The 18,483-nt window shown below is 45.2% G+C and overlaps 1 protein-coding gene across 8 annotated transcripts in view; it reads left to right on the top strand.

Annotated features, from left to right (window-relative positions):
- FBLN2 (fibulin 2) overlaps window positions 1-18,483 on the top strand; it is a 118,445-nt gene that overhangs the window by 23,822 nt on the left and 76,140 nt on the right. The window contains exon 1 of one of the 8 annotated variants that reach the window (XM_061473000.1): window positions 2,433-2,548. The exons of 6 other annotated variants lie outside the window; for them this stretch is intronic. The gene's annotated coding sequence lies outside the window, so the exon portion shown is untranslated. Of the gene's footprint in view, window positions 1-2,432; window positions 2,549-13,829; window positions 13,854-18,483 lie in introns of those variants that run through there. One more of the 8 variants, XM_061473002.1, reaches the window with a different exon arrangement.

The raw sequence follows: 18,483 nt of genomic DNA on the forward strand, positions 1-18,483 counted from the left end.
AAAAAGGAAACGCCCTGGGAGTAAGCAGGGAGGGTGGTGGTGGTGCACCCAGACGTGGAATGCTTAGTGGCCAGTAAAGGGCACCTGAGCTCTAAGGGCTGTCTGAAGCAGGAAAAATTGGTGACTTTGTGATGTTGTTGGTGAAAGGACCTTCTAGTCATGTACCTTCTGCCCTGTCAGCCAGACTGGCTCCTGCTGTGATGCTAGCTTGTGCTGTTAAGTAGCTGCTTCTTGTCACAAAAGTGTTCCTTTGTCACTTCAGAATTACTGAAACACAGAATTGGCTGTTCATTAACTGCCTTAGAGGAAAATAAGATCTGATTAATCATCATTTCAGCAAATTATAGCCTGTGCTACAGGGGGGTAATGAAAGCAAGCAATGAAGAGCTGCTCCCTGCAGCTAGCTGTGACCCACCCTCGCTGTGCAGCCTCATCGCCTAGCCCAGACCTGCAGGGCTTGAGGTGCACCAGCATCACTGTCAGGAGTCAGGATGGGGAGCGTAGAGTCCTATTGAATGGTGTGAGGACCACAGAGCAGTGCCCAGAGCGCAGTGGAGATGATGCTTGTGCCTGAAAGAGGTACAAGTTGTGGGCAGAAGCACAGCCAGCCAGCAAGAGAGATGTCTGTTGGCCGTAATTCCTAACCTTTGAGATCACTTCACTTCCTCTTTGTTACTTTTTTCTAAGCAGTTGCTGATCAAGTTCACGTTTCCAAGCTGAGATCTTGAATTCATCATTGAAAAATGCATGTTTTTCTCTGACATAGTCTTACAGAGTACATTATGTCAGGTTTTACATGATGTTTTCAAACATAGCTGGTCTTAGTAAATTATGCAACAGGGAAGCTGCAACTAGCACCTTTGCATTAAAATAAAGGCTAGAGTTTGAAGAAAGGAAACCTCTGTAGATGCATAATGCAATTATTAGAAATCCCACACAAATGTTTGCAGGTGTTACAAGGCCAAGAATGTAAAAAGCAGGTTCCTTACATGAAGTTGCTTTGCTGTCTTCTGGCCAAGATTTAAAATTCCCCTCTCCCCAGCTTTTTTATTTTCTGCCATCTTTGTGCCTTACATCCTTGCTTTTCCAAGAGCTTTGCTCCCCTTTAATCTCTTTTAAGGGCCCTTTCTTAGCTGTTTCACAGCAGCTACAGCTGCTCCCCACATCTGCCTGGGTCTGGCAGAATAGTAGAAACCTCCCCTTTCTTTGTTAAGTGGGATCATTCAGCCTCCCTGCGTAACTTGATTTAGCAGTGTTTGAGACATTGACCATTTTGATGTTGGGATTTAATGGAATTGGCTTTCAAGAAAATAAGGGAATAACAGCTTTCACTTTACAGTTTTTCAAGACCTAAACATCAAGGAAAAGCCCACACCAGACTGGTGCTAGTTGTCAATCACCTGGGTTTGGTGCACAGCACTTAGGACCTGGTGATGTGGTTGGGGCTGGATGAGCAGGAGTGACAGCAATTGAGGGCTACTCTACCTTTCTTCTCCATTGCCTTTTCTGTGCCTGTGTGTTTCACAACTGGTTTAACTCTTCCCTGTGCAGAACTGGTGAAGAAGTTCTGTTCTGTTCTATGATTCTGAGAGGCTGTTATGGTTTAAGCCCAGCCAGCAACCCAGAACCAGTGTTGTTCCCAGGCTGAAAGTCAGAAAGGCAGCATTGCACCAGCTACTAAGAAAGAGAAAAATGATTGCTATTGCTGAACGCAGGACAGAGGCTTTTCCTTCTTTTTTGTAGTGTAGTCTCCTTATCATTAACCATGATGATGATTGCAAGTACAAACCACAAGTAGATTAATAAGAACAGAAAGTTGAGAGGCACCTTTTCACTTTTTTTTTTTTTTTAGGAGAAAGTTTTGTTTTGTTGGCAGAAAACAGGTTGTTTCTCAGTTAGCTGATAACAGCACTGGAGAGGAGTGGATGGGAGTCTTACAGCTCGACCTATGTAACACCTTCATTGCCAAAGATCCTGAACCAGCTGCCCAGGCTTTGCTGGGTCTCGAGGCACCTCACTGAGCCTCACCAGAGCTATCTCAGTGGAGGCCCTTGGTATCAGCTGGTGGCCCCAGCACGGGGGTGGTGGCCCTGAGCAAGGAGGGCTGGCCCCATTCAGTGTGTGGGCTATGGTCCCCTCTGCGGTGGGCACCCGGGGAAGAGGAGACAAATGCCTCCTTGGCCCAGTGACCCCCATCCCAGAGTTTGGTAGGTGGGAACAAGCTGCTTAAGGGCCCCATTCGAGTGGAGCAGGCAGCCCCAGTGCTGCCCTGGCCCTACCTGGGTCAGGCGGCTATAGGAAGGGCTTTGAAATGTGAAGCAGCTTCTTTAGGCACTGGGGAGGGGGGTAAAACGAGAATTAACCATATCATAGGCACATGGTACTTCCCTGCTCAGATTACACTACAAAATCTGGGCAGTTCCTAAGATAGAGCTGGAAAAGGGGATTTGGGAGTGAGAGCAGCACTTGGAGCAGAGCACAGCTGAAATGGCTGGGAACAAAAGGTGATAGAAAAACTCCCTGCATCCGCATTGCTGCGCATCCACAGGTCAGCAGAAACCCTTCCTAACTGGCCATTTGTTGCAAATTTACTTGGAGAAGTGTAAAAGAACTTTGTTTGAGTGCTGGCTTTGCTGTGTGCCTGTGTTCTGCTAGCTGCAAAGATTCTGTCTGGATGTGTTTCTCTGCTTCTGTACTTTGTTTTCCAGATTTCCTTTCTAACTGTTCATCTAAAGCTCTTGCTAAGTTTCTTCTGTTTGATAAAGTTTGGAGACTCAAGTAGATCCGTGTGGGTTGGCTTTGTTAGCACTGCTAAAGCTGTGTCTGCTTCTGGACAAAGCTTTTTGCAGTCAGGGTTTTTTTTTCTCTTCTGCAAGCCACTCCATAAGCAACACGTGTTTGTGCCATTAGTTAGATCTTCATGGGCTTTTTTCTTCCTCTTCTCCTCAGAAGCGCTTCTTACAAAAACAATTATTTTTAACGCCGCTTCTGGCCTTTTGAGTGGGAATTCGGGGCATTTTACCTCACGTACTGCAGCGAAAGTAAGGTTTGTTTTTGTTAATGGAAGTCAAGAAGTAGCAATGATTCACTGTGACAGGCTGAATGTGAGCCATATGAGCCACGCTGCACAAGCATAAAGGATGATTGTGCTGCAAAATATCTCCAAGTAATTTAGATTTTGACACGCTTACCACTTCTCAAGTTGCATTTCCCCTTTCCCTCTGCTCCTGCCCTTCCCCCACCAGCCAGGATCTGATGTGATGGAAAAATATATGCATTGTCCCTGGGAATAGTAATGGTTGTGCTGAAAGTGCTTTGCTTCTGCAAATCTTGCTGTAGCAATGAGCGAGCCTCACCACGAGATGATAATAACTCCATGCTTACACACATAGTGTTAAATAAGGACTTGTGTGCTTAAATAGCTCAATTCTTAGATGCTAATTCTCGTAACTGAGTGCATGAGTGTCACCTGCTTCTGTGTCTCGGTGGTGAATGGCCCCCGTACATAGCGGTGCTGTGGTTGCAGAGGTGCGGGCACTCGGCTCAGCTCCTGGCGTGTGTGACAGGGGCTGCACTCAGGCTGGACCGCATGTCCCCAGGCAGCCTGGAGCCCCGGGCATGGTGCCACTGAGCCCGCTCTCGGGTGGAGGGTTTCACAGTGCCATTTTGTTCCAATTAAGCACTATTGAGCTCTTCTGTGCCTGGTTTATTCTTTTTGTTGTAAACTTTCTTTTTTTACATCTGTGGTTTCTCTGTATGAATGGCAAATGAAGGCTGTTTGAATGTTGACTCCAGTGATACATACTCATAGCGGGATTTTATGTCCAGCCTTTTTATTCATTAAACATCTGCATGTCTTAGCACTTGGATGTAGAAAGGAATAGCAAATGGCAGTTCATTTCTGGCTGAGGTTTCTTCCCAATAAGTGAAAGGCAGGGTGGGGAGCTCTCTGTGTGTGTGATATATTAGTGTACTGTTATAAAATAAGAGGTATTTTAATGGCTCTTGAAGATTGAATTCTGTTCTCTTAGGAATTGTGTCATGCAGATACAACAGACACATGCCAGGGTAAATGAGAGCAGAATTTGGTTTCTCAGTGAGTCTGTTCTAACCCACTGGCCCAGTCCAAGCCTTCCTCTGAAGTTATTAGAAAGGACCCTGCTGACACTGATGGAAGTGGGGATAAAGCCGGGCATTAAGATGGTCTAGATTGCAACATGCCTTTGCTGTCTAATATTGAATGTGAGGTTTTTAAAGCAGCAAACCAAAAATAATACACTGGATACTATTTTTAAGGCAAAACCCCAGCAAAATGTCTGTCATCAGGTTCCAAACAATTCCTTCCTTCACTTTAGCAATGAGCTATCCATTATATGGTCTTAATTTATGGAATGTTAAACAGTTTCTGGCATTACTGTGCCCCTGCAGGAAGAACAGATGGTACTTTTGAATGAGTTTTGCAATGGGATAAAATGTTCCAGGTCTTCAATAGATCATATCCATCTGTAAGAAAGGAATAGCATTTGTGTAAAATAAACAGGGTAGAGTCAAACTCGAAATTCTCTACTGAAGGAAAACCAGTGCCTGTACGCTAAGGTGGGAGTGTGCATTGGAAGGTAATGTGGAAAGCTATAGCTTACCTTTATTTAAATGAACACTTACTTTGGTTAAACATTCCCAATGGACGATCTTATGTACTAGGGCTTGGAAGGCAGTGCTCAGTATATAACCTGATCAGTATGTACTGACAGTAGTCTGAGTGTAACAGAAGTATGTTACGTTTGCAGTCAGATAGATTGGCTATGGCTTCATCATGTCTCCATGCAATAAAGTTTATAGAGCTTTGGCTCTCTGAGAATAGTGTGGAAGCCATGAGCACCCAGTTCCTGACAGTCCTCCTCATGTCAATATATAATGTAGCCAACTGTGCAGAACTGAGTTGAACATCTCCATTGCAATGCCTATCTTGCACCTTCCATGAAAGTTAAGGTCAAACAGAGGATTGGCAACATTGTGAGAAGTTGCTCCACTTTCCTTCTCCATTCTTCTAAATGACCAGGAATTGTTAGAGTGATGGAATCCATGCTTTTCAGAGGTCTTCTGAGATTCTTCCAGTTGGCCTCCTGGGAAATGATTGCTTTCTCTTCACTGGCCTCTGCACTTTTGAGGTCAGCGTTTGCTGAAGTAACATCCCCTTCAGTTTATCTGTCTGTCTTACAATTCTGTACATTTTTTTTCATATTCTCTGTAGAGTTTTCCTTTGCAAATTGAAAAATCACAGGCTCTTCAGCTTTATCTACCTGAAAATTAGCTGATTAATCATGTAAGGTCCCCGTATGGTCATGAAGACAAGCTCACACCTAGGGGGGCAAAACCACACTATCAGTGATATTGTTAGGGGGGCATAAACAGAGTATCAGTGATATTAGTTGCCTTCTGAAGTTTTACCCACCTTTCCACTGACTGTATAGGAAGCTTCAGCAGTGAAGTAACTCCTAGAAAACTGAAGTTAAACTGAACATGTGATCTGCAGAATCTAGTTCATGGTCCCCTTCCTTTGTTCTAGTCTTGTTCTTTGTACTTTGAATACCCAAGGTCACTGTATCGGCAACCTGCTTTTGGAAATGATTCTGCAAATTTGTAGTACCTTTATAGTATTGCAAATGCAGTGAAACTGTTCCCTCTCCCAGCCTCCAGAATGAGGCAGCTGGTGGGAAGGTCTGGCTGGGCTGCCAGAGTGTGTAACATCACATGTGGGGTGAGGCAAGGTCGTGCCTCAGGAAGCCTCTCTGCAGGTGTCCTTTCTGCTGGATGGAGCCTGTGCTCGTGGAAGCACAAGGGAGGAATTTGAGAGGATCTGGGCAGCTGGGGTACCTCTCATTCAGCTTGCTTTACTTTCCATCGTGTTTGGGTTTATTGGAGTCTGGGGGTTGCTTTTTAAGTACCAAGTGTTCTGTCATGCTGGGGAGATGTTATTTTATCTTTTCCAGATTAGTAATTTAGTCATCTTAATTTTTCTTGTCAGTTATATGCTGGACTGTGCATAAGCAGCATGGAAGGGGGGAGTATGAGCTCTTTCTTCTGTTGCATTGATGATTTCTTTCCCCTTGCGTAAGTCATCTTTACAGTTATAAGATTTCTTCAGATGGAAAATAAACCAGCTTCCTCCCTTTCCAGGGAAAGATTGACCAAAGCATACATACATATATACTTAAATGCACCAAGACTAAACCAGTTGTGTGCACTAGTCAGTGCCACCTTAGTGGAGTATTGTTAATTGCAATGAAAATCAGATTCCATTTATTGTTTGGTTAATGTGTTCTACAAAAACAAGATGTTGTGAATGGAAATATTCTTGTTTAAATTCTATGCACCTCTATAAACTACCATAAAAATATTCAATCAGCACGTTATATTAGTGTGTCTACCTGCAGCTACATATTTGATGCAAAAATAGTGCTCTCATCAGTTGATTGCACTGGGTTCTCTCTCCAGCATTGACAGAATACTTGGGTGTAGCCTGACATGAAAAGCAACGTTTACACCAGCGTGTGCATTTCCGCAAATGCTCTACCAGAACACAGGGCTAGCTTACTGTTCAGTGTGAAAGGAGCTGTCTTTTTCTCACAAAGGTTGGAGAAGTCTGGTTGATTTCTCCAGTGACGACACCTATTCTTTTCTGGGCAGCAGTTAAACTTGCAAGTTGTTATATACCGTAAACCCATAGTATCTTCCCCAACAGAATAAAGCCAAATTCTGCAGTGTCAGTGTTTGTGGATTGCTGAGATTTCTAATGTAGGTGTTCTGCCTTTAGTTGCAGGTTTCCATGGGTTTACTTGTATCTGTTGACGATCAGTAACTTAAAATCTTCAGGAGTATGGATTGCCTGTTTGCACAGCAGATCATGTTAGCTTCCTGTGGTAACAGAAAATGTAGTGTATAACTTAAAAAGTAGACCAGATTTGCTCTTCTAATAATTGTTCCGGTTTGTAGGGTAAATATGGTGCAGAACCACAAACCATTAGAGCACAAGAACTAAATTTGTGTATCTGAGGGCAGAAGTTGGCTGAATGCTTTTAAACATGCAGCAAACTGTGTTGGTGATCTCTGAGTACGTCAGCTTGAGATTCTCTACAGTATACAGGAAAAAAACAGTGCTCCTATCTCCAGGAAATCATCCTCCCCATTAAGGTTACAACTTGGACAATTTGGACCCAGTCCAAAGCTACTGAGATCAATGGAAAGAGTTAGGATCTGGAGTTCCACATGTGCAGCAGACAAATGGATTGTGTGCCTCCCTTGGAGAGCAAAAACATGCCAGGGGAGTACAAGAAATGTGTTTATTTACAAGTTTCTGTATCTGTTTATGTTGGAACCTTTCAGCAAGAATTAATACTAGATAGTTTGCTTTTATGAGTTTCAAAGTACCAGTCACAGCTTCCATTTTATAACGGCCTCTAAAGAGCTTTAAATCTATGTCAGGTTGGTTATAAATACATTTACTGCCCAGAAGAGAACAGGTCTTATCACTGAAGAAACAAACCAGGCTTTCTCCAGCATGTAATACGATGATCTTAAAGGTCTTTTCCAATCTAGCTGATTCTGTGATTCCATGATGCCTCCTCTGAAACACTTCTCTAGATTTTAATCTTCAATAAAGAAAGGACCATTACTGGCCTTGACATCTCTTGAAGGATAACTAAGGCTCAAAGCACCATCCATCCACATCCTGTCCAGCAGAGAACTGACCCTGTCTGTCTATCTAGACATCTTCCTGGTCAGCATCATGTTTAGTTTATACAATTGTGTGCCACAGCAGATACAATAAAAGATCCCAGGCAGTGTGTGTGGGGGGGTACATGGGATCCCAACCTGCTTGTCCCATCACCTCAAGGACTCGCTGGTTGCTGAGGAGCAAAACCTTCCTCAGCTTCGTGCCCAGCCAGTGGAGTGCCAGGTAGTTTGCTTTCCAGACACAGGAGCTCTCAGCTTCTCTTACACAACTCTTTACAATCTCTGAGGATGACTGAAGAATAACCACAGATTGGAAGATGGGAGGTGTTGCAAGTGTAGCTTGTTAGTAACATCTGGCATTATTGTTGCCTCTGAACAATAGGCTCTCAGATGGAATAGCAGAGCAGCAGCTTTCTGCATTTTGGTATCCAACACACCAAATTAATTCTATTATCTTTTATGGAGAGTTGGTGCAGGACCAGTTTTGATTGATGGATTGCATCTGCGGCTGCTGACTGATTAGCAGTGTGGTAGATGTAGCTTCGTTTACAGGGATTTGCTTTCATTCATCAGGAAAAATTGCAGGTTGCTTTCCAGCAAGTTTTGTTGTTGTTTTTTTTTGCATTACAACTTTTCAAAGTGCTCAACAAATGGCAGGCTTTGATTTCCGTTTGCTTAATGCCTGTGGTAATTAACATTTCTGGGAGAACATTGTAACCAAATGGTCTAGTTTTTCCTCCATTAAAATAATGTATTTTTTGCTTTTGCTAAAGAATTTAATTGGTATCTAGAATAACCCTGATATGAAAGCTCTTTCCTCACCATACGAGAGGAGACTGTTCCTGAGGAATGACACTGCTGCTTTTTCTGGGCTTCGTTAATTTATAATTGGCAATATGCCTCATGGTACATCCCATCCACTTCTACAGACACTCTTCTGTCTGCAGCCCACTGTCTGCTGGTGGGGTGGAGAGAGGGCATGGATGGGAGTGCTGAAATAAACACGGGTTCCTTGTTTTCCCACTAAAGAGTGTCTGGGCAGATAATCAGATTAAGTAGCTGAACATCTTTCAGGGCAGTACTACATGGCTGGATCCTTCCCCCAGCCTGTCTTCATGGAGTTGATTTCTAAACTTTTATGTCCTTGTAGAAAACCACAGGATTGGGGAATGAAGAAATGGGGCTGAGGAGCAGGAAAGCAAAGGAGTAGAGTATTCAGTGATACTGGTACTAGTTTCTGTAGGGCCATGCATTTCGTCCTGTAGCCATATTTCTTGTGTGAAGGTTCAGTCAGTAGAGCTCCTGCCCATCCTGTCCTGCAGTGAAGCTTCCAGGTCTTGGTTCATTATAGGCAGAAGTAGTGGTCAAGACAATTGTTCCTTCTTACACTATTTATTCCTACTCCTTCCTTCTAACAGGAAGACTCTCTGTGCAGATTAGAGCACAGCAAACTCTCAGGATCACTGTCAAGGGCAGAACTAGCAAATATGGGGGTAATTCCAGCAGTACTCATGTGCTCAGGGCTACACAGGGGCTGACAATGCTGTAAATGAAAAATTCTGGAACACACACTGTAATGAAGATGTCATCCTTGTGACCCAAGACAGAGATGTTTCCTTCAAGTGTAAGGTGGAGGTGAGGATGACAGCAATGATACCTCCAAAACCTGAAAAGGCTACATTTGAGCTAGCAGTTTATAAGAAGCTAAGGAGTCTTCCTTTTCCAGTGGCATCCCTGTGCGCCCAGGCTTCATCCAGAAGAACAGGGCAGAGGATGCCCTCTGTGCATGGAGCAGAGGCAGTGATGGCCTGGTGTGCTGTGTGTCAGTGTTACTTGTGAAGAGGTATAGCGCAGGCAGAACGGTGGGTATGCAGTTCACCACTCACTCAGGGCTCAGGTAGGTGTGCTCTGCAGCTGTGACAGCCCTACATGTATTTTCTCAGCTGTGGAGCAGAGCACAGTTAACGAAAGGAGCTGGTTTGTTGTTACAGTTGGAGCACTCTTGAGGGACAGATAGGGATCCTGTTGAGTTACAAAGAAAAGGGTTTGATCCTGGGTCCGTCTGGGGATTTTGCTCCATTGTGAAAAATTGTTCTGCCTTTTGAGGAGGTTGTCAAGATTCATAGTCTACTCTTAGGAAATCATAATTGTAGGCAGCAACTCTGTGTTGTGGATCACAAGAGGTATGTTGATCAAGTGCTGCATGGAAGCCCTGGAGAAACTGTGAACCGAATTAGTAAGAGACTGTAGAGTGCTCACTGTATAATATGTGGTGTTTTCACCTCATCAGCAGATAGAATTTCACTATTAATCATGACAATGACAAGGCAAGGACATGTTTACCAAAGAATTATTTACTACAAACTGCCTGTATTGGCGTTTTGTTTTGGCTCTCATTTGGAATTAATTGGAAGGATGAAGCAAACGCCTCAAGTTGCTCTGGAGAGTCTCAAATCGCAGTCTTCAGTTCTGAGTTGAAGCTGAGGCGATGGAGGAGCCACTGCTCCTCTGTGAGTAGTTTTGCCTCACAGGTAGGCTGGGGAAGGCTGCTGCAGTTCCCCTCAGCCTTCTCTCAATGCAAACAGTTGTTCGTTATGTCCAGTCTGGCACGGGGCAGTGCACAGGGCAGGAAAGGTCATTTGCAAAGCTGTCAGCAAACAGCAGCCTTTAATTTGCTTAATTCGTGTTTCAGGTGGGGTTGGAATTTCCATTTTCAGCTGTTCCAAAAGGGCTGCCTGAAATAGGCAGGTAGTGCCCAGATGTACTTCTGTAGTGCCAGGTGCTCCAATGTGTTTCCCAACAAAAGATCATCTGTATTGGCCCCTGCATAGGGCAGTGGGGCTCAGAGCAGTGGCAGGACTCATGTATAATGTAAGACTGGATTAAGAAAACAAACCCAAAGCTTCAATCTGGTGCTTACAGAAAGTTCCAAGAGGCATCATAGTCATGTCATTGAGGAAAGAAGAAGTGAGGAGAGGGAATTGCAGAGAGTGGAAATGGGATGCTCAGGTTTTGCATGGCACTGTCCTTGAGGTTGCAGGTGGTTTTCTCCTTGGTGGGAGTCAGCAGCAGCCCTGCAGAAATGTGAGCTCTGGGAAATGCTGGATGAGGCAGCGAATTGGAGTATCCTGGAGGAAGATGGGGAAAGAAAGGAGAAGAGAGAGAAATGTAATCCAGGACTTGAAAGGATACTTTTTGAGGAGCTAGTTATGAGTCTGTAAGGGTTATGCTCTGCTTGAGTTACAGTTTCTCATCAAGAGGTATCTACGTGCTGGGGAGCACTGTGGAAACGGATTTGTCCCTGAGTGGAAAGCGAAGAGTGCAGCTCTTTAAGTAAATGGGAAAAAATCCTTCTCTTCACTCATCACAGCAGCCACCAGTGTTCCCATTGACAGTGTTCACCTGAGCTGGGGCTGGCACTGGCGCAGGGCCGTCACTGGAGCTGTGCTGCCACATCTCCTCAGGCTGTGTCCAGACATGGATGACTGCTTGAAGTGCTGAGCAGCACGCTGAGGGGCATGCTCTGCCTGCTGACAGAGGTGCTCTCTGTGCAAATTGGTTCATTACTTGGGAGCTTTGACAAGTTTTTGTTGGCTGTGCCTTGGGAAACGTTTCTGAGTGGCTGTTGCCGTGCTTTAATCTTTGCCCAGATTCTTTTGGCTGGAGCGGAAATAGCTGGATTATTTAGTTGTGTTTTTGAGGTGCATATATAGTCACCTGAAACCTGGTGGTGTAAAAACCTGCATGTATCAATAACAAGTGCACGTGTTTTCACTGGAGAGCAGAGCTGCGTGACCCTGGCCTAGCTGCAAGGCTATGCCGATTCTGCTGTGCATGGAAGCTGCTCTTGCATTGTCCTGAGGGAAACCAGATCTCTGTTGGTTTGTTAGAGGCTCCGTGCTTGTCCTGTTTCAGCTGCTCCAGTCCCCCTGTCCACACACAGCCCCTCTGCTGAGCTCACCGTTACCAGGGGGTCAGATTTGGGAGAGTGACCATGACCCAGCAGTGTGTGCTTGCAGCCCAGAGGCCAATTCTCCCTCTCTGCTCTGGTGAGACTCTACCTGGAGTACTGCATCCAGCTCTGGAGTCTTTCAGTACGGGAAGGACATGGACCTGTTGGAGAGGGTCCAGGGGAGGCCACAAAAATGATCAGAGAGATGGAGCACCTCTCCTGTCAGGAATAGCTGAGGGAACTGGGGTGGTTCAGCTGGAGAAGATTCTGGGGAGACCTTACTGTGTCCTTTCAGTACTTAAAAGGGGCCTGTAAAAAATACGGAGACAGATTCTTTAGCAGGGCCTGTTGCAACAGGATGAGAGGTGATGATTTTAAACTAAAAGAGAGGAGATTCAGGGTGGATGTGAGGAAAAATGATTACCATGATGGTCTAAAACACCGGCACAGGTTGCCCAAAGAGGTGGTGGATGTGCCATCCCTGGATACATTCATGATCAGGCTGGATGTGGTTCTGGGTAACTTGCTCTAGTTGAAGATGTCCCTGCTTATTGCAGGGATTGGACTAGATGAGCTTTGAAGGTCCCATCCAACTCCAACTATTCTGTGATTCTATGCCCAGCCCCATGTGGTCGGCATGACAGTGTTTCTGTTCACCTCCGTTCCTCCATGTCTCTTTAGCTCCTCTGCAGTTGCCATACTCCTGCTTATCACTTGGACGTGCTGCAGTGGAGACTGCTAATGGCACAGGACACCTTTCAGTGAGCCAGCTACCTGCCCTATTAGTTTGGGCTGGTCTGGGGTGAGAGGGAGCACTGACACAAGAGACCCAAGACACGATTCTCCCCTCCTTGGCTCTGGAAAAAAAGCTGCCTTCACACTCCAAGACTTCAGAAACGGCTTCAGAAGCTGCACAGTCTGGAAGGATACATCCCAGAGCTGCCCTGTCACTAGTGCTAACACTTGGGTACTTCAGCTGAAATACTTGAGTGATGCTTTTCCATTACTGCACCACATCAGATTCCTATTTGGAGTGTTGGGAGTGTCCTGGAGAGTGTTGGGAGCATCTCTTCCTGGGGTACTGCTTCTGGGAAGGGAGGACTTATCAGAGTTGCTTTTGGTAAGCTGCGTGAGTTTTGATCCCGTGCTATTTGCTCTGTGTTTGTCCCACTTTCAAGTTCCCTGACTGATCCTCTGGACTTCCAAATGTCCGGTTTTTTAATCTTTTCCATGAAAAGGCAGTTAACTGTAACTGATGGTTTATTGAAAATAAAGCTGAGGAAAACTGCCTGCAAAAGCTATGACTGCTGAAAACAGGCTGATTTTGCCAAGAGCTGGAGTGTTGACAACGCTGAAGTGACTAAGCATCTTGTGCTTTCCATTTGATAAGCAAAAGCAGCTCATTGAGATTAGCTTTATGCTGGAGTTTATCCTACCCCTCTCCTTTTTCTCCCCACCTCTGGTGCCCAGACTGCAAAGGCTGGCTCCAGCCCGTCCAGATTGTGTTCGTCAGCAGGCAGACATGCCGGTCTGTGTGCACTGGATGTTGTGTAAGAGCAGTGGAGGAAACCCTTCTGCACTGCTTATTGCTCCGTGTAGTGAGCAACACTGCTGGTACCTCCGCTGGTGCAGCCATCCAGCCCTTCCAGCACTCCATGAGATCACCAGGTTCCGGACTGGGAGGGTGTGAAAGGAAGAGCTAATCCACTGCCTGGCACAGGAGTGACCAGGCTCAGGGTTTTTTTCTGCTTTTCATACGAGAAAGTTCTCTCACAAGTTTCCATTTTTCTCTTTCATTTAAAAGGGATTGTTTTTAAATGGATATTTCCTTCCGTCCCCTCCCTCCTTCCTCCCTTAGTCTAAACTATGACCGCAGCCATTCAGGAGCTGCTGGCAACTCAGCAGACAGACTGCTGGCTGCAGAGAAGTGCTCAAATGCACAGGCTGGTGAAACACATTCGCCTGGGTGTTCAGTGTGGGTGTGCACATGTGCTTCAGACTGCTGCTGGGCTTTTTGCAATGCCCTCACCAACGTGATGGAGAAGAGATGCGATGCCACAGAGCAGGGCTGTGTTTGGTGCCTGGCCATGGACAGCTTGAGCCTGGAGCCCAGGAGAACCATTTACAGCATCACTGTGGGCTGATGAACCTACTTTGTGCACAGGTGGTGATTGCCACGAGTTCATTTGCTTTCCCACAGTTCAGAGCACAGCCAGGCTTGTTCTCTGTATGTGTGAACCTGCATGTGGGTTAATGGACAACCAAAGCGCAAACCCCATGGTTGCACCCAGCGAGGAGCATGCTCCCAGGACATGGCACAGGAGGGGTTGCGTGTGTCTGCCACCTTCTGTCCTCACATCAGGCTGGCATCTGGCCCTGCACATGGTTCAACAGGAGATGATGTGTATCAAACCAGCATTTCTATTTTAGCATCCTTAAAAAGGGCAGTTTAGTGAGGAATTGAGAAGTGGGAGAATAACCGTTGTGTCTAAACCTGTTTGCAGGGGTCTGCAGCTGGTTAAATGGCAGGTACATCTGCACAGCTGGAGGTCAGTGGGTGCTCATGCAGGTGGTGTCCCCTGCAACGGGCTGAATTATTCTATTTATTGCTTTTTGCTTATAAATGGCTGCCTTGCTTTATGCAGTGAACATTTGAAAGAATGCTTTTGATCCTGCAGCATCTCTTCCACACGTGCACATGTTCTGCTGTTGTTCTGCTGTCTCTGAAGCAACCTTCACACAGAAAGATGGTGTTTGTGTGAAGTTTTTGAAGAAAAGTGCCTCCTGTCACCTCTGCTTACCTAAAATAAGCTTTTTGGTTCAGCACTGAAATGAAACCATCTGGAAAAAGAATCTCCTAATAAAATACTCCTCTTAATTTAAAGAAGTTGCACATTTAAAATGTCTAGATCTTCTGTGGGAGCATGCTGGTTTCATCAACATTTTCAAGCAATGCTGCTGAACTGGTTTAATCAAGTCAACATTCTTCCTTTTGACTTTGTTATGGCTTTGATTGAAGTAAATCACTCTGAGTATATTGTTTTGCAAAAACATCAGAATTTATAACTTTCTGGCCCTAAATTGAATTGAAGTAAGCATTTTGAAATTCTGTTCTGTTTCCCTGCCAGGAGACAGGAATATGATGGTTTTCAGCCAATGTTAGTTACAATTTTGGTGGTTGCTGTTAGCCCTCAATGTTCTGTCACACAGATAATGGTTTCATCTGCAGTGTGAAACATTCTCATTTCCTTTTCTATGAATATGTATGCCTATATTTCATGTTCATATGGACTCTTATTTCTTCAAGCTGGTTTTCCATGCGGTGTCTGTGCTCTGCCTGTCCTAGGAATCATTGTTAATGAAGGAATTGAGGAAGAAGCAACTCCTTGGTGTTCTGACCATCCTCTGTTTACTGCTGGTTTACCTCACAGTTTTACTTCTGTTGACCTTGAGGGACTTAGTCCCAGTTCAGAGCACTGGTCCTCCTGTGCATGGGCACTCATGCTTGCTCAGTACACATACTGTGCACAGGACTGGCAACAACTAAACTGATAGCGGCCCAGTACAGCCCTGCTAATGCCAAAGGGGTTAATCCTCGAACCATAGGAGAACAAGACATTGCAGCACAGTGGGTTAGGGAGCTCCACAAAGGACGTAAATTGAAGCCTTTTGGTTCATGAAGGACTTCATGGGCATCAGGACTGGGGTGACACTTGGGTTATCTTGCTGTAGAGCTCTGTAAAGCTTTCAACAGAGACTTCGGAAGACCTTTATTTCAGATGTGCATGGCTTAATTTGTAGTGATATCTCAACTGAGCAGTGAAAGTCCATGACATTGTTAACTGTGGGTGAAGGACAGAGCTGAGAGTAAGAAGACTCGATTCTCATTTCGGTGAATCTGTTGTCCTGGTTGTGTAAAAGGACATTAAGGAAAGCGTTAAAATGTTTAATGGAAACAAAGGATTGCAATAATATCTGTTGGTGTTAGACTCCCCTATTCTCCAGAGATAGTGGTTTTTTTACCCTCTTGGTGCAGACACCTCTATTTCACAGCTCCAGCTTTTCATGCCATTAGCAAGTAATTAGCTGCTGCCTCCAGGGCATCATTTGAGCACTGGGAAGGGATAGATCCAGAGGCAATGGCATGTCAGCTGCATGGCTGGCACGAGCACACACACTCAGTTTGGAGGGATGTGCTTTCACAGTGGGGCTCAACAGCCGTGCCTGTGCTTCACTCAAAGCTGTTTTCTCAGTGCCTGAAGTAGAGACTGCTTCTTTGATATGGAAGTTTATGGGGTGGAAGAGTGATGGGTGTGGGGAACAGATGGAGAAAGCACAGGGAAAATGCAGTGCTTGAGAGGAATTAAAAGAGATACTCTTGTTGGGATCATTGCACTAGAAGCAAGGAGCCTCTAATGAAGGAAAGTGAGCCTGAGGATAGGAAAGACTGTGATGCTATTGACAGAAAAAGGATTTCAGCCTTATCGGTTTGAGGTTAGTAGCTTGAGAAACCAAATGTTGAGGGATGTGGAAATGATTAAAAGAGAAAGGGTACAGAGGGACTGAATGAGGCATTGAGCAGAATGGTTGAGAGGTGGGGAGCAGGGACAGGGCTTGCTGCAGAGAGGGGCCACCAGCTCTCCAGCCTCTCTGTGGGCAAGAGGCAAGGGAGCAAGGAGAGGAACCAGAGGGGAAAAATGGAGGTGACCTGAGCAAGCAAGTGAGACGTTGGGCAGAAGAAGGATGCAGATGGGGAGAGGAGGAGGCAACTGTACAGGGGAGGGCAGTTGAGCAGCTTGTTTCACAAAAACAGGGCTGTGCCATGATAAACCCTCAGGTGTGCTTGAACTTCCAGGCATGTTAGATATAGACATAACTGGCTTTCTGCTTCTTGCTTCAGCATATGAGGTGATTTGGGGGTTTCTTGTTGGGAGTTCAAGCTTATGCCTGAGAAGTGAGTGCTTGTTTTGAGAAACCTGAAGGTACAAGCTGGAGGGTAAACACTGTTTCACGGGGGTGTCCTACTTCCATTGTCACATTTACCTTGCAGGCTGCACAGCACCAGGGCAGCAGTAGTTGCCTCACTACCAGCAGTAGTGAGCAATTGCTGGTTGGATATGAAGTGGGTGATGAACACAAGCTTGCCCTTGATGTGGCCTATGGGTGCTGATTATCAGCTGTGCTCAGCTGGCACCAGCACAGAGTCTGGCCAAGGGACTTGTGTGCGCTGGAGTGTTGGAGCCAGGAGGTACCAATGGGAGGGGATGATGGCAACATCCTGCTGTGGGACCCTTATGGAAGAAGTTTATATTTAGTTGTCCTTCCATTCATTATTTTCCAGCTAAAGCTATGTAATAATTACAAATTTGGATTACCTGGAAAAGCTGCTGAAAGTAGGAGAAATTATTAATTCCCAACCTAGATTCTGAAGAATTAATTGCAGCACCACATACTGAAAATTCTCCTCCATACAAAATATTCTGGGTTTGAGAGTAGTTCTGAAACAGTGAAGAGAAGGCTCAGGGGCAACCTTATCACTCCCAACAACTGCTTGACCAGGAGGATGAAGCCAGGAGGGGGCTGGTCTCTGCTCACGAAAAAACAAAGGATGAGACAAGTGGGAACAGCCTCAAGGAGGGGAGGTTTAGATGGAGATGAGGAATAATTCCTTCCCCAAAAGGTGCTCAGGCGTTGGAACAGACTGCTTAGGGCAGTGCTGGAGTCACTGTTCCTGGAAGTGTTCACACACCATGTAGATGAGACCCTCAGTGACATGGGTTACTAGTGGCCTTGGCAGTGCTGGGGAGAGGTTGGACTTGATAAGCTTAAAGGTCTTTTCCAACCTGGTTAATTCTATGATTCTTCTAAGCCATATTTCTGCCATTTTTCCTTCAACCAGTATCCTTGAGCATACTGACGCCACTACACTCACGTTAGTAGTGGAAAACCTGCTTTTGTAAGAAGTGTCTCTCTGTGCACCATGCTGGAGTCATTCAGATTGTGGGTCAGAGCTATGGAAACTCTCAGCACAGCGTGTCCGTATCTTATCAGCACAGCTTCCCCTGCCAGCAGCGCCCCACACACTTGCTGGAAGCCCAATTTCAATGGGAGAAGTAATCTTTCTGAATGGATTTTCTGGCAGGGTTCCTGTTGTGTGTGTGGCTCATTGTTCGTGCTGATGTGACTACGTTTTACCCCCTAGATTAATGGTTGTGGGTCATTATTTTTTTGTTGATGGGAATGGTTCTGGAAAAAGAATTAGGCTGCTAATCCCATAAAATTGTATAGGAAACCTTTTTGGTTTTAACTACTTTTCCTTGTTAATTGTGTAGCTTTTTGAGCGTGCTTTTGATACAAAGGACACCAGCTGATTTACTTTAACTCTTAAAGTTTTCTGTGGTCAAAGGGTTTAGTAATTAAAAACAAACCACTTCCTTTTCCTCAGCACATTTTAACAAAGTGTTATTATACCAGTTCATTTATGTATTAGTGTATATATGTATATCGATTCTATTCATAGTATAATCATTCACTATTAGGTGTTACTGATGTCAAAAATAAGAGGTACTTGCCAATGGTGGCATATGCTCAGCTGGTGTGAACATCTACTGCATGTACAGTTGAAACTCGAGTGAAGTCAGAGTTGATACCTCTGTAGTTGCAGGCCTGCTGTGGAGCTGTGCCAGCTTCTGTGAGCTGAGGATCCGGCCTCTAATCTGTATTACAGGATAGCTAATATGATGTTTAACCACACAGTAACCGCAGTATACAAAGAAGTTCTATTTTAGCACTGCTAG

This window comes from Pezoporus flaviventris, unplaced genomic scaffold (genome assembly GCF_033815535.1).
Source record: "Pezoporus flaviventris isolate CSIRO_AGI_PZ_B2104156 unplaced genomic scaffold, CSIRO_AGI_Pfla_v1 ptg000073l, whole genome shotgun sequence".
NCBI lineage: Eukaryota > Metazoa > Chordata > Aves > Psittaciformes > Psittacidae > Pezoporus > Pezoporus flaviventris.